Source organism: Symphalangus syndactylus, chromosome 6 (assembly GCF_028878055.3).
Source record: "Symphalangus syndactylus isolate Jambi chromosome 6, NHGRI_mSymSyn1-v2.1_pri, whole genome shotgun sequence".
NCBI classification, from domain to species: domain Eukaryota; kingdom Metazoa; phylum Chordata; class Mammalia; order Primates; family Hylobatidae; genus Symphalangus; species Symphalangus syndactylus.
Window position 1 is genome coordinate 74,593,963 of NC_072428.2, and position 16,196 is coordinate 74,610,158.

Genomic DNA, 16,196 nt, shown 5'->3' on the forward strand with positions numbered 1-16,196 from the left:
AACAAAATCTGTTAGTATGGCAACCGTGTTACAAATAACTTTCATGCACTATTAAAGATAATTATGGACATAATTATTGTGTAAATAACAGCCAGGTGCCATGGCTCATGCCTGTAATCCCAGCACTTTGTGAGGCCGAGATGGGCAGATCACCTGAGGTCAGGATTTCGAGACCAGCCTGGCCAACTTGGTGAAACCTTATCTCTACTAAAAATACCAAAATTAGCCAGTCACGGTGGCAGACACCTGTAATCCCAGCTACTCGGGAGGCTGAGGCAGGCAGGAGAATCACTTGAACCTGGGAGGCAGAGGTTGCAGTAAGCTGAGATCGCGCCACTGCACTCCAGCCTGGGTGACAGAGTGAGACTGCATCTCAAAAACAACAAAAAAAAAAAAAAAAAAAAAAAAAGGAAGGAAGAAAGAAAGAAAGAAAATAGATCAATAGATCTAACCAACTGGCAAGGGCTCCCAAGAAGCTGCAACTTCCAAGTCACTAAGGAGAATGGTGAATTGGCGGCCACGCTTCCATTAACTGCATTTCTGGATTTTCTAGTGTAGAGTGGCAAACCTAATACATATCTTCATTTTTTTTGTTATTTTAGAAGATAATTAATTGTTGATTCATTCTTGTTAATTATTATAGGTGAAATATTGGCTATTTCAGAATGTGAAAGTGTTCTCTCTAATCATCTGAATTGACTATGGGAAAAAACTTTCTTAATTAAAAATAATAGATATTATTTACATTTAATATATTGGAAGGAAGAGTTTTGATATTAAAGTTAAAAGGACAAATTTAATGATTCATAATTTTAGGAGTTGACAGTCCACTCTGATTAATCAATCTTAGATAAAACCTACTTTATTTATAATTGTCTGAGCATACTTCTTAGGTGAGTTTGGAGGCAGGGAGTATAGAATAATACCATAGATACTAAGTGTCTTTCATATATTATCATCAAGGAATCATTGAGAGAGATAGAATGACAGAGACAGGATGACATTCAGAATGTGCTTCTTCGTTGATTAGCTTATATAAGTGACTCAGAAATCATCCCAGCTTTTACCCTCCGCCCAGGCTTTAAGCTTGTCTAAGTAACTGGGAATGATTGAGAGCACGGCTTGTTTAACAAAAATGTCATGACGACTGTTGTCTCATTTTCTCATTTGCATCACGGTTGTTCATATCCATAAGTTTCATACCCGTGAATTCAACTAATCTCAGATAAAAAATATTTACAGGGAGAAAAAAGCAGCTGTACTAAACATGTACTTCTTTTTTGTCTTTTTTTTTTTTTTTTTTTTTTTGAGACAGAGTCTCACTCTATTACCCATGCTGGAGTGCAGTGGTGCGATCTCAGCTCACTGTAACCTCCGCCTCCTGGGTTCAAGCTATTCCCCTGCCTCAGCCTCCCGAATAGCTGGGACTACAGGCAGGTGCCACCACGCCCTGCCAATTTTTTGTATTTTTAGTAGAAACGGGGTTTCACCATGTTAGCCAGGATGGTCTCAATCTCCTGACCTCGTGATCTGCCCGACTCGGCCTCCCAAAGTGCTGGGATTACAGGCATGAGTGACCGCGCCCTGCCAAACATGTACATATTTTTAATCTTCTTGCTGTTACTAAACAGTATGGCATTACAAGTATTTATACAGCATTTACATTGTATTAGGCATTCAAAGTAATCTAGACATAAAGTATTCAGGAGGATAGGTTTAGGTTACATACAAATCCCACACCATTTACTAATAAGAGACTTGAACATCTTAGGATCTTGGTATCTCAGGGAGTCCTGGACTGAATCTTCGACGACTATTGAGGGAAAACTTTATAAATCCCGTATGTTTGCATTTACTATGTCTCAGTTTGTACTGGAGCTAACTTATTAGACATATTGGACAGAGCTCAAGTAGACAAGGAAAATTGTCCACCAGCCTTTTTTTCCTTTTCATCGGGACAAATAAAAATAAGAGAAAGAAATTCTCACTTTTTTTTTTAATTTTCAGAAACATGGATTCAGATGCCCTGCGAGTCTCCCAGAATGAGCTCATTTGCTGCATTTGCCTGAAATACCTCATAGACCCGGTCACCATTGACTGTGGGCACAGCTTTTGCAGGCCCTGCCTCTGCCTCTGCTCAGAAGAAGGCAGAGCACCAATTCACTGCCCTTTGTGCAGACAAATCTCAGAGAAGCCCAACTTCAACACCAGTGTGGCACTCAAAAAGCTGGCTTCCCTAGCCAGACAGACCAGACCTCAGAACATCAACAGCTCACACAATATCGGTGTGCTCCATGAGGAGGCTAAGGAGCTCTTCTGTGAGGCTGACAAGAGATTGCTCTGTGGGCCCTGCTCTGAGTCACCAGAGCACATGGCTCACAGCCACAGCCCAATAGGATGGGCTGCTGAGGAATGCAGGGTACGTGATGCCTCTAAGGCAGTGTGAATTATGTAGATTCCCAAATAAGAATGATGAGGGCCTATGATAATGATGGTGATGAGAATGCAGATGGTGGAGGTGGTGATAATTCCATGTCAATCATGATAACATAAATGTGTCCTTTCAATGTTGCTGACTAATTTGGCACTCTAATCATAGCTGTGTTGAGACTCCACTAAAGGAGGTTTCCTTAGAAACATTGTTCAAACATATAGAATGGAGCTGTGGAGCAGGTGGCCAGCACCAAGAACACTGTTCAAAGTCGGGTTATATAAAAGCCAGTTTCTCAGAAAATTGATGATATTATCTGAAGGGTCCCTTAAAACTCTCTATTATGTTTCTATCACTTTTCACATCCCAATGATTAGAACCAAATGTGTTTAATTTGGAAAAATCTGACCACTCCACTCTAACTTAATTTATGTTTCTTTCAATGACAGCCTTTTTTTTATTGATAAGGGGATGAAATCTACTATACTGTCTTCATTATTGCTAAGCTTCTTGCTTCTTTTGCAGGAGAAACTTATAAAGGAAATAGACTATTTATGGAAAATCAATCAAGAGACACGAAACAATCTAAATCAGGAAACTAGCAAATTTCATTCGTTAGAGGTAAAAATGAAAATGTTTTCTTTGTTTTTATGCAAATAAACACACTGTTAGCTTATAATTTTTAGCTAAATTCAAACTACCAGTTGAAAGACAGTGATTTCATCCACAGAAAATGTAGTGATTTCAATTAATATAATAGGAATTGCAAACAGAGAAGCCCACACAAGCTAGCCAAATTAATTCTAGTATATTGGATAAATGGCATGATGTGTATTCTAGTTCAAATTTGAAGGTTGGTATCAATCTTTTCAGACACCGCAGATGAGACAACATTTCACTAAGTTTGGGAATGAGGAAGGTGAAAGCAATAGAATAGTATATAGAGTAAAAATAAGGTAAAAGTAAAAAGAAACTGCATAATACGGTGTATGGCTAAATGTTTTTTAACATGTAGGCGAATCAGACAGGGAAAATTCCTAAAAGAGAGATTAATAGAGGAAATAATTGACTCAATAACAACTGTGAAGAAGCATCACAGTGATAGAAACCAGGAGTCTTTATATAGGTTTGATTTAAAAAGGGAGAGAGAATACAAACATTGACAAAGATGGACAGAAGAAGATAGAAAATGTTCAAGACTGCTTGCAAGAGTGAGGCAGAAAGTTTATAAGTTGCTTGATTACACCCAGCATATAATTATTTGAAGTTTTCTATTGAGAGTGAGAACGTGTAATCCTTTTAACCAAACATCTCTGCAGCACTATGTGTCATTAAGGAAGAGGATAATCAGTATTCAATATCAAAAGATGCATATATTTCTAGAAGAGGAGGAGCAACTGCATCTGCAGGCACTGGAAAGAGAAGCGAAAGAGCTTTTCCAACAACTACAAGACAGTCAAGTGAGAACGACCCAACATTTAGAAGGGATGAAAGACACGTACAGAGAGCTGTGGGAGACATGCCACATGCCTGACGGGGAGCTGCTCCATGTGAGGAGGGAGGGTCCATCCTCAGAGACAGGAAGCCTTTGCTGGACAGTGCTGCCAGGACATGCAAATATCACCTGCATATGTCACTGCTCTAAGCTAAGTGACAAATGCTGTCTGACTTCCACCATTACGTTTCTCCATTCACTTATTACTGCATACTTTGGTAATCTTTGGGAAATTTTTGCCATCTTAGCTGATAGCATATAACAAAGTTCTCTTCAATATAATTTGGAGTGCTATCCACACAGAGAGATCATCCAAAATCATTAGAACTCTAGGCCAGGGGAAGGTTAGTAATACTCCATTTACATGCCCTAGTTCATCCTCACTCTGATGTCCCAGACAGCAGTGATTTGCTGAAGACATTGAGGGGTTTCCCCTTGCCTGGGCAAGATTTCTCAAAGCTGCTCATCAATGTCCATGTACTGTTTCTCATATGGTTCTCTGTTTTGTTTTAAGAGTTGTCATGTGTGGTCAGAACTTTCCTTGGAAATAAGATTAGGAAATTAATGACACTGGAAGCCTAGATATCCTTGCTTTACTCCACCATCTCTTGCTGAGCTCCTTTCTTCCTAATGCCCACTGATGAAGCTTTCTATTGTTTAGTTGAGGTTCTGTTATTAATGTAGCCTTGAATGATTCCTTAGCAGGAAATAAAAAGATATACATTATTAAAACACTAAAACAGAAAGAAACAAGAGTGTGAGAAAAGATGCAGAAGGAAAAATCTCTCATAATTAACATTATCTTTTTTTTTTTGCAGGATGTGGGAAATGTATCAGCAAGATGAGTTTACACTAAAAACAATGCTATTTCTGAAAATTTGTTCTCCTGTGAATGAAGGGGATGTATGCATTTTGAGGACTAACATCGTTGTCAGAGCTATTTCAAATTTTGTTTCAAAAGAGGGCCTGAGGTCTTCTTCTCTTTGGTCTGGAAAATATTCATCTTAAAATTTGTATGAATTAAAATATACATAAAAACACTTTGCCATTTGGAAGTTTTTTCTCCCGATCCATCCATCCTGACCAGCCATACCCCACAGATCTTAATACAAAATTACTCTGAGGAATCATAGAGGCATCTTCTACTCTAGAGGGGTTGGAGGTTAAAAAAAAAAAAAAAAAGACAGAGGGAGGAGAGAGATTCCCTAAGGATGGGCTGAGGAGGGATGTTTTGTTCCTAAAAGCATCAGTGACCTGGGCCTGCCCCATCACCGTACACCCAGTTCTAGGAAAGACCTCAAGAAAATGGTTGCCTCAGGACCCTCACCAGCAGGGTTCTCAGGCTGGAATTAGACTCCTTTGATTTGCACAAAAGATTAAAGCCTTTTGTCTCAGTGAACATTCTCTGTTACACACTGACTAGCGTTAGTGACAGTTGCAGACTGAGGTCCCAAAGTTTTTGTCTGGGTTTTCTGCTCTCTGAAATATTCCCAAGATTTCTGCCTACCCTCAGGGGGTGTGATGGGCAGAGGGAGGCAATGACTTTTTATGACTTTAGAAGTTGTGTAATGTCTGAGAATAACATACCTGGAGAAATTGGGTTTTTATGGAAGTAAAATTTAGAAAAAGTAACATCCTTATGGCCCCTAGAGTGTGGAATAAAATGTACAACCAGTTAACCAAAACTGGCAGAATTCTGAGGAAACATCTTATATGAAAATGTGATATCTTCGTATGACTGTATGATTAACTCTGGGCTTGGAACTATAGCTGAGGCCATTTTTTTTGCAGGACTGATTTGGCACAGATGCAACAGCCCCAGCCAGTGAACCCAGAGCTCACTTCATGGCACATAACTGGAGTCCTAGACATGCTCAACAACTTCAGAGGCAAGAGCCAGCTGCTTCACAGTCCAGCCTCAAATTATTTCCTTATTGGGTCCCTTGGTTGAGGCTTTTTCCATTTAAGTTTTATTAGTTTTGACATGTAGGTAATACATACTTTTCCAAAACATGTGCATCTTCTCTACCTGCATAGTAATATTACAATGATGAAAACTCAATTTCCTGACTTACAGTTTGATGAAAATGTAAAGAAAGACACACACTTTATCTGCAGAATAAGAGGACAAAGAATATTCAGATCATGTAGTTATGAAGACACTAGTTCTCATGGTGGCATCAGTATTTCCTGTTTATTCAATTTAATTCAATTTTGAAGGCTTAGATTTGTCATAATGGTTTTTAATTCTTTCTATTCTATGTGCATTTACATGCATTCTACAAGTAACCTTTATTATTTACAAAATCAGAACATTTTGATCAACAAAGAAAATGACTGAAATATGCATAATCAGGACAATTCTAATGCCATCAGATACATCTCAAAACAAGTGAAAAGTGAGGGATCTGTGAACGTGGCTGAACCATGTTAGGCCCATTCTAGAGAGCAGGTCTAAGTAGCAGAGGGCAGGAACCCAGAGTAGATTGAATCAGGAGCTAAACAGATAATGTAAAGCCAGAGTATTCTTTTCAGAAACTTATAAATTTTACGTGTGTAAATTTCTACCAAATTTTTTATGTTTGAGACTATAACAGGCATTACTTACATTCCAATAAATTCCCACATCACAGCAAATTGATGTCTACCTGTTGATGATCTTAAACACAAACAATACAAGAAGATTTTTCTACTGAAGAAAAAAAAACATTTTAGATATGTCCTGAAACAAACTATGCAGAGATAGACATTAAATCATTACTTCGCCCAGTTATATGGTCACATTTTTTCTCTGATTTTAAGGAATAATACATAATTGTATGTGCTGAAGAGGTGTAATAACATTTCATCTTCATGCATGCATGGGGCTAAACTCTCTTGCTTTCCTTCCTTCTGTATTTTCTTGGAGGAAGAGCAAATGAAGTGAATAATTGGGCACAGAGCCTCTGTCCCTCATAGCACTCACTAATATAATATTTTTTCCTTGTCAGTGGATAATGCTCTGAGCACGGAAATGATTCCTTGCTATATAAGCCTTTCTGAGGATGTGAGATATGTGATATTTGGAGATGACCATCTCAGTGCTCCCGTGGATCCCCAGGGAGTGGAGAGCTTTGCTGTGTGGGGAGCACAAGCATTCACCTCCCACAGGCATTTCTGAGAGGTGGATGTGACCCTCTCCTCCAGCTGGATTCTGGGAGTCTGTAGAGATTTCAGGACTGCAGATGCCAATATCGTTATTGATTCTGATGAAACATTTTTTTTTAATTTCCTCAAAAAGGAGCAATCACTGTAGTCTCTCCATCAACTCTCCACCTTTAATTCAGTATGTACAAAGGCCTTTGGGTCGGGTTGGGGTGTTTCTGGATTATGATAATGGATCTGTGAGTTTTTTTGATATTTCTAAAGGTTCTCTTATCTATGGTTTTCCTCCTTCCTCGTTCTCTTCCCCTCTGAGGCCTTTCTTTTGCTTTGGTTGTACATGAAAAGTTGGTTTCATGATGATTTATTGTGACCTCCCATATATGAGGCAAATAGTGTCCTAAGACCCTACGTGTGAGAGCCTGTGAGCTCATTGTAACTTCATGGAATGTAATTACTTTATGGTAATAAATGGGATAACCACCTTGAATGTGTACATTTGTTAATTAAATTATTTTAATTAATAAATTATTGTGGAATCTTCACTAGAACATCAATAATTTTTTGTACTAGTTTTGTTGAAATTCATTCACTTACCGTGAAAGTCATGTTCTAATGTATTTAATTCAGAGATTGTTAGCATATCACACTTGTGTAGGCATCAGAGCTCTCTACTGCCTGTGCACTTTTATCACTTCCAGAAGAATCCCGATACACATTAACATTTATTCTCCATTCAACCTCCCCCATTCCTTGACACCACTTAATCTACTTTTTATGTTTTTGCATTCAGGTAAATAAAATCATACAATGTAAGTTCTTTTTTTAATCTGACTCCTTTTTCAGAGAGTATGTTTTCAGTTTGTACACACTGTAAATCATTTCTCTTAGTTGTATATTTGAACCAGGCTGGGGTAGAATAATGAAGTGGTGGATATCTTATCTTACAAAGAATAAAAAGTGTGCTTATTTCCTTTTTAAGTCTGAGCAAGTTAAGTTGACCTCACAGACTTTATCGTTTCTCAACATCCTAGTTATTAATCACATTTCAACTCATGCAACAGATTTTCAGTGCCGGGTTGCTCTGCTATTACATCTCTGAATATATTATATCAGATTATAATATTCAGAAAACTCTTATACTTATTACTACCAGATTGAAAATTCCAAAGGGGCAATGGCAGTATTTGTCTTCTTTGCTAATATATTACAATTATTCAACGCAACTTTTAGAATAGATCATACAGTAAATAAGATGAGTAAATGGATAATTAGAGGAGTTAACATGTATAAATATTATTCTAACATTAAGAAACTATTCCAAAATATAAGTAACAAAATAGGATAGAACATACTAATGAATATCTATCAAAAGATAAGAAATAAATTGATTTTCAGATTCATATCAAAGATAACACTATTATGTTAGGGTTTAAAATAATTGTAGCATAATTTTTACGGGGTTGATTTCAATTGTCTTAGGTTTTTTAATATAAACAATCAAAAGAGGAAGGTTCCTATATAAGATGATGGGGAACAGGAACAGGACTTAGAATAATGGAGGCTGTCCTTATTTAAACTGACATATAAATTTAACTACTTACTAAGCATAAAGTGGTATAAACCTTCTTATGCAGTAGAAAGGACAAACTTTGTTTACATTTTAAATAAGAATCCAGATGATAGAGAATGGAAAATTGTATAAGAGAATGTAATAGCTACGTCTCCTAGCACACCGGCTTATGTGCTGTAACAAAGACCACGAGTTTGAAATGATTCAGAAGGTGCATTTCTCTCACATGATTGTACCAATATAGGAGTTGGTCAAGAAGAAGACTGACATCTTCAACAAGTGAATTTTACCTCTTTGTGCAGGAAACTTCCATTTATTACCATGTCCCATGCAGCAGGAGAGCCAGAAGAAACGTAGGAGGGTCAAGAGTATTTGGCTTTAAGGAAATCACCTGGTGTTTCTCACAGTGCTTTTATTCCTGTCCTATAGGTTCAAAATTAGGCAGATGGGACACTAAGTGGTAATGTATCTGGGAATGCTGTTTACACTCTAAACCTTATTTATTCTTATCATTTGATTCAGAAAACAAATTAAATGACTGGAACAACTGAAAATAACCCAAGAGATTTGTTCAATGAAACAAAGCTGAACCTCAACCAAATAGATAAGCTGCTGCCTAAGGTTAGCACCAGTTGTTATTCAAGAGTGAGTAAACCCTGCTTTTTACCACTGTCGAGGTGTCCAGTGTCGTCCTTTTTAGAGCCTGGCTAGCTGAGTGTTATGTGTCAAGAAACGTCTTATTTGTATTTTAGTCCCTTAAATGAACGATTTTGATAGAAATGATTCTCCCAATTTTGAAGATACTTATCAGAAAGATTCTCTTATTCCTTCACTCTATATCACGTAGACTATAATAAATTGTCTCTCTTCTGCCTCCACATATTTCATGCAGAACATTAGGAGTTAGCAGAGAGAAAGCTTCTCAACAGCTTCTTTTGGACTCGCTGCCTTTTTCCAAGTGATCTGAGATGATAAAATTATTCACCTTAGGGCTCCAACCCGGCACTCCTTTTTGATTTTCACCTATGTTTTGTGAGTTTTTCTGTTGATGCTACAACTCTATGCAACAGTCAAGGCCTCATAATTTAATTACATTATTTGTTGCTAGATTTCAAGGAAAAATTTGTTCCTGACATTCTTCTAATTTAGCTCACATTCACTTTGTCAGGAAGACAGAATTAGCTACTTTACGATCACTTAGTATTTGACTCTGATTTTGGAAGATGAAAATGTTTTTGTGTCTATTTACCACATTTTCTTAGCCATTTAACGAAGATAATTTTATTCTGTTGATTCTCCTAGAGATACTTAATTTATTTATTCTCTTCACCTGTCAGAATTTATGTTAGAATATCACCAAGACTTACTTACAATTGAAATAAGTCTAAGAGAGACCACTAACAACACTGTCAATCATTAATACAGAAATCTTTAACTTCCTGAGATTTTTATCCCTGAAAGAAGTTATTTATGAATAGCCTGGTTATAGTTTCTTTTAATACAAGAATTTTCACTCTTCTGTAGTACAAAAAGTAAAAACTGATAAAGAGGATAACTTGGAAAAAATTAATCTAACAAAACTGAGACACATTCTTGACTAGCACTTTATTTCTGTACTAAATTTAGGAGATATGTAAATGGCAGGTTTCCTAAGTGAAATGAGACAGACACACAGACAAAAATACTTCATGGTCCCACTCATATTTGAAATCGATTTTTAAAAGTTCAATACATTAAAAAATGGTGGTTACATTCATGGGAAGAAAATAAGTAAATGAAGGGTAACAGTGGTAAAGGTGCAGTAATGTAGAATAAATGAATCTGATGTACAACCTGTAGGTATATTAGATAATCTCGTATTGTTTTTGGGAAATATTCTGAGGGACTAGATTTTTGGTGTTCTTATCATAAAAAAGAAGCACAGCTAAGTGATATGATCGATTTGTTAATTTTCTTCATTATAGTAATCATTTCCTTATGCACATGTATCTCAAAACGACATATTGTGCACCTTGAAAATATAAAATAAAACAAATTAAAACATAAAGATAATTTTGTTCTTGCATGTAAGCCGAAAATAAGTGAAGACTGGGTCAGTAATAACAATGCTTTGCTGAATTAAGAGAATTCTAATAAAATATTTTTAGTTGGAAAGCTATCTGTATTAAATAAAATTGATCTAAAGCTCTTTACAGGGGCCATACTTATAATCCCAGTGCTTTGCGAGGCCAAGGCAGAAAAATCACTGGAGGCCAGGAGTTTGAGATCAGCCTGGACAACATAGTAAGACCTTATCTCTACCAAAGCATAAACAGAAAATTAGCCTTGAGTGGTGGTGCACACCTGTTGTCCCAGCTTCTCAGGAGGCTGAGTTGGGAGGATTGCTTGAGTCCAGGAGTGTAAAACTGCTGTGAGTTCTGATTGTGACATTGAACTCCAGCCTGAGTGACAGGGTGACAACTTGTCTCAAAAACAGCAACTAATTCTTTTTGGTAGTCATTTTACCCGAAAGGTATAATTCTTTCTCCTACAATTAAATCCGCATATGTCTAGGCCAGCTATATCAGGTAGAGCTTGTCCTCTAGTGCTTATATCTATAAAACAAGTAAGATAATTATAAGGAGGCTCTAAGCAAAACAATTTTTTTCTCATTCTGGACTTTGAGGTCTTAATTCTTAGACTAATTTTCTGTCTCAATAGTGGATATCACCCTGAAACTTAATTTGTCCAAGCACCTCACATATCCTGAGATTTTACAAAACATATAGTTCATAGGATCAATACGTTCTTATGCCTTAAAAGTCTCCAGGCATTGAAGGATACTACTATGTGGAAACTCGGGCCTTCTACTGCATTACTGAAAGAGCACATTTGAGACTCACAGCACTGGTTGCAGGAGTCTGTTAACAGGTCTGGACAATGAGTAATGTCAGTCTGGATAATTCTGAGGAAGGCTTTCTGCCTTGTTATAAGGAGGATAATCACTGGAGACTCTAGACAAGTTCCCGGTCATCATTCCAGCATTTAGTTGCTGTTTTTGTAATCCCAGCACTTTGGGAGGCCTAGGCAGCTGGATCACTTGCGATCAAGAGTTCAGGACTGGCCTGTTCAACACGGTAAAACTTTGTCTCTACTTAAAATACAAAATTAGCAGGGGGCGGGGGCGGGGAATATGCATTCGAAGGGAAGGAGAACATACTTAACATGCCATTGGAAGGTGAAATTCCTAATATTTGAGAATATTGTTGACAACTATGTTTAATTCTCAGTATAGAAAGATGTACCCTTTGAATGACATTAAAAATTCACTAGAAGAGTGAAGACTAATAGTTAAAATGTCACATAAGTAACAACAGTCTCAAAACAAAGTGTTCTAAAAGGTTAAAGTACGTATATGAGATAGAGGAGAGAATAAATAACAGTTAATTAATTAGACTTTATTATGTGAAAAGACTTTTCTAAAATTCTTCCATAATAATTGAAGATATAAATTACAATAATTAAAGTATACAAAAAATAAAAGCATTAAAATAGTGAAACATTTAAAAAAGGGTAAATTTGAAAATTATTTAATTTTTAATCTCAAAAATCAGAAAGTGATTTTATCAATGTCCTAAAAAATTAAAATAAAAACAAACAATAATGTAAAAGAAGTGAGGTTTCCCCCGGGCTGGGGGGGAGTTAGGGCTTCCTGGGGACACAGAAGCAAGAAGTAGGGACCTTGGCGCCCACCAGGCTTTCCCAGACAGAGCCTTCGCCCCACGCCCACGCCTCCGGCCGATTGTGTGGTGCTGCTGGCTGGGACCCAGCCACAGGGTGACGGGGCGCGCTGCATGACCCCGCCACCGCTGTCCCCACTCCTAGGCACACAGGTCTAGGAGGATCTCGCTGACTACAAAGAGTTCCAGGACTTCTCCAGTCTGCCCCACACCCGCAGCATCTCCTGGGACGACTCTTTCTACCCTTTCCAGGACCAGGAGGAGCACGGCGTCCAGGGCGTAGAGAGCGTCCTGGAGGAGGGCGTCCTGGAGGAGGGCGTCCTGGAGCAGTGGGGCTGCTGCAGACTCTGGTGCGGCGGGGGCTGAACTTTGAGAAGGCGCAGGAGACTGATCACAATGGCTAGACTGGCCTTAATGTCGCCTGCTACCACGGCTTTGTGGATATACCGTGGTGGCCTTAGCTGAGTGCCCCCAAATTGACGTCAACTGGCAGGACAGGGAAGGGAATGCAACCCTAATCGTAGCTGCACAGGCAGGAGCTGCCCCTGGCCCCATGGGCACAGTTGCCTTAGACACTGGCTCTCAGCCTTGCGCTTCCTGCCTCAGCATCACCTGGACTGGTTCATTTGAGCTTTAACACAGATCTGGTGGAAACACAGGCTACCAGGCCCTGCCCCTGGAGTCTTTCTTTGAATAGGCCTGGGTTGGGGCCCAAGAATGAGCAGAAGAACAGGTTTCCTGGTGAGGCTGATGCCCCTGGCCCAGGGATCCCACGTTGAGGACGGAGGGCTTTGAGGTTTTCCTGGCTGATGATGGCCAGGAACCCTTCACAGTAAGCATTGAAGACCAGCAGAGTCCCAGACCCCAGGAGAGATGTCGTCAGACGGACACAGAGGCATCACGGAATTAAAGTGAAAATGAAGAAAGGAGCTGAGGATGTGTTTCATGACTTTCCTGTGCTGTTTTACTAAAGAGGCTGTTCTGGCCCAGTCAGGGCATGCTATCATCACCAACTACTTGTTGAACTATGTCCTGGGTCTTGACCTTGAAGGATGGACGCGTTAGGTTGCAAAGCCGCCATGCAGGGTCGAACCCATCGCATCCGAGCCCTGAGCTAGCAGGGGCGGGTGTCCACGCGAGGGCCCCGCCGTGGGATGTCGCCAGAGGAGTGGCCACTTACACTTCTGCCTCATGCAGAGGCTCCTGGAGCGCCCCTGCCAGGAGCGGTTGGGGGAAAATTACCAGCTTGAGCTGCCTCCGCTCCAGGGCACGAGCTTGCAGAGGCTGAGGGACTGCGAGCTGTCCGCGCTGACACCGCGCTCCGTGCCTGGCCCGGAGGACCGGGGCGCCCTGGACCACATGGTCAGGATGATCACCAGCCTCTAACAGCCCCGCCGTGGCCCTCGCGTGCCAGACCGTGTGCCCCGAGTGCTCCCTGTGCGTGGGGAAGAGGCGGCTGGCGATGCAGGAAATCCTGGCGGCTCAGGAAATTCTCGCGGCGCGGCGGGGGATGGGGAGGCAGGCGCAGGAGGTGAGTGAAGCCGAGGGCACAGAGCAGCACAAGCGGCCCTGCCAAGTGGCCGCGGGCTCCCGGGAGGGCTCCCCAAGAGCCGGCCTCCCACCTGCCCTGCTACCGGGGTCCTGGGGCTCTGCCGACCCCGCCCGGCGGAAGGCCAGCCTCCTGCCCCTGCAGCGCCTGCGGCGGAGCAGCTTGCTGCCGGGCATGGTGCCCCGGGTCCGCCTCAGCAAGGCGCCCTCGCCCACCTTCCAGCCCCAGAGGCCGGCGCAGAAGGGCAGCACCAAGGTCAGTGGCCACCTGCGGATACCCAAGTGGCCTTACAAGGTGGCCAAGGAGGAGAAACCGGGGGCTGAGGAGGCCCAGAAGAAGCGCCAGGCCAAGGTGCAGGAGAAGCGCCCGCCGCCCTGGAAGAAGAGGACGTGAGAATCCGCGGGCGCTTCACACGAGTTTCGAGGACAGGGTGAGGCGGCGGGGCTGGGCACCATGGCGGCTCCGGGGACCACCAGGCCACGGGCGTTTCCACGCTGTCTTTCTAGGATGCTCCCAGGAAGGGGCTGGGGGATCCACATGGATTCGCCTGACACCAGCCACCCTAGCCATCAGTACACATAGAGGGCATGTTGCCTAAAAGGCTCCCTTTAGAGAACCTCAATTAAGATTTGTTTAAAGATCAATTTATGAGGCCGGGCACGGTGGCTCACGCCCTTAATCCCAGCACTTTGGGAGGCCGAGGCTGGCGGATCACCTGAGGTTGGGAGTCTGAGAGTAGCCTGACCAACATGGAGAAACCCCGTCTCTACTAAAAATACAAAATCAGCCGAGCATGGTGGCACATGCCTGTAATCCCAGCTACTCAAGAGGCTGAGGCAGGAGAATCGCTTGAACCCGGAGGCAGAGGTGGCAGGGAGCCAAGATCGCGCCATTGCACTCTGGCCTGGGCAACAAGGACCAAACTCCGTCTCAATCAAAGAAACCTCAATTTATTAAAGGGTATTTTCTGTTTAATTTTGTATTTTTAATTGTTATCCAATTTGCCAAGTTTTACAAGTGACAGGGCCCCTTGTATCCAAGGCAGTTTTAATACACTTGCCTGAAGACCTTTCATTTAAAATACTGTTTCTAGCAATAAATATTTATGATATCTGTAGGAGTTTACACAGAAATCATGGGATTCTCTCCTTTTTGGCTGTTTGTTTTGGTCTTTTCTTCTCATTGTGGGTGCACGTGCACACTGGATGTTTTTATTAGTTAGATTAAGTGATGCCAGATATTTCTATTTGATGGAGGGATTGACTCATTCAGCCACATGATCAAGTGAGAAAGAGATATCATATTTTATTGTATCTTTTTAAAAAGTATTATCCATACAGTCATATATTGGGGACAAACATTTATCATCAAATTATAAAACAATGCAGAGATAAGCATGTATGTATTGCTAGAATTAAACTCATTTTAATCAAGGAGTTTTAGATAAACTGGATACAAAATCTTTAACATATTAAAAATAGTTATGAGGGCCGGGCGCGGTGGCTCACGCTTGTAATACCAGCACTTTGGGAGGCCGAGGCGGGCGGATCACGAGGTCAGGAGATGGAGACCACGATGAATCCCCGTCTCTACTAAAAATACAACAAATTAGCCGGGCGTGGTGGCTGGCGCCCGTAGTCCCAGCTACTCGGAGAGGCTGAGACAGGAGAATGGCGTGAACCCGGGAGGCGGAGCTTACAGTGAGCCGAGATTGCGCCACTGCACTCCAGCCTGGGAGACAGAGTGAGACTCTGTCTCAAAAAATAAATAAATAAATAAATAAATAAAATAAAAAATAAAAATAGATATGAGGAAAACGTGTCATTTGATAAAATGCGGGAAATGTAATAGATGATTACCGGAACTACAAAATTAAGCCATATATGCTCTTAAGTAAATCAAATCCAGACATCCTTAAAATGAAAAAAAAGGATGCAGCAAGAGTAAGGAGCCCAGAATGATGCAAATTAAGGGAATGGGGGGAGGTGATGTTTAGAACAAGCAAAGAGAATACAATGGGAAGCAAATTTACTTTAGGCAAATTCTCCTGGAGTGGACCAGGAAGCCCTCTCTTCCAGACTCAGTTCCAAAGAGTCCCTTATGTGGGTATTTCTTTTATTTTTCCTTTGAGGACTGCACTTGGTGTTTAGTTCAACCTCATGCGGACCTCATGGAATTCCCAAGACTTGGGGCCTTGGCATTGTGGCACCTTCCTGCCACACGTACATAATTCACAGCATTACCAAGTCACCACGAGCTCCACGCTCACTTCTGTCAGCCCAGGGCCC

The 16,196-nt window shown here is 41.0% G+C and overlaps 1 protein-coding gene and 2 pseudogenes across 1 annotated transcript in view; all 3 read left to right on the forward strand.

Moving 5' to 3' along the window:
* Positions 1–2,011: 2,011 nt before the first annotated feature.
* LOC129484739 (putative tripartite motif-containing protein 64B) lies at positions 2,012–7,467 on the forward strand (annotated as a pseudogene).
* Positions 7,468–8,961: 1,494 nt separating this feature from the next.
* LOC129485355 (ankyrin repeat domain-containing protein 33B-like) lies at positions 8,962–14,883 on the forward strand (annotated as a pseudogene).
* Positions 14,300–16,196, forward strand: part of LOC129485356 (N-acetylated-alpha-linked acidic dipeptidase 2-like) — a 62,143-nt gene continuing 60,246 nt past the window's right edge. Inside the window, exon 1 of the mRNA XM_063642024.1 lies at positions 14,300–14,338. The gene's annotated coding sequence lies outside the window, so the exon portion shown is untranslated. The remainder of the gene's footprint in view (positions 14,339–16,196) is intronic.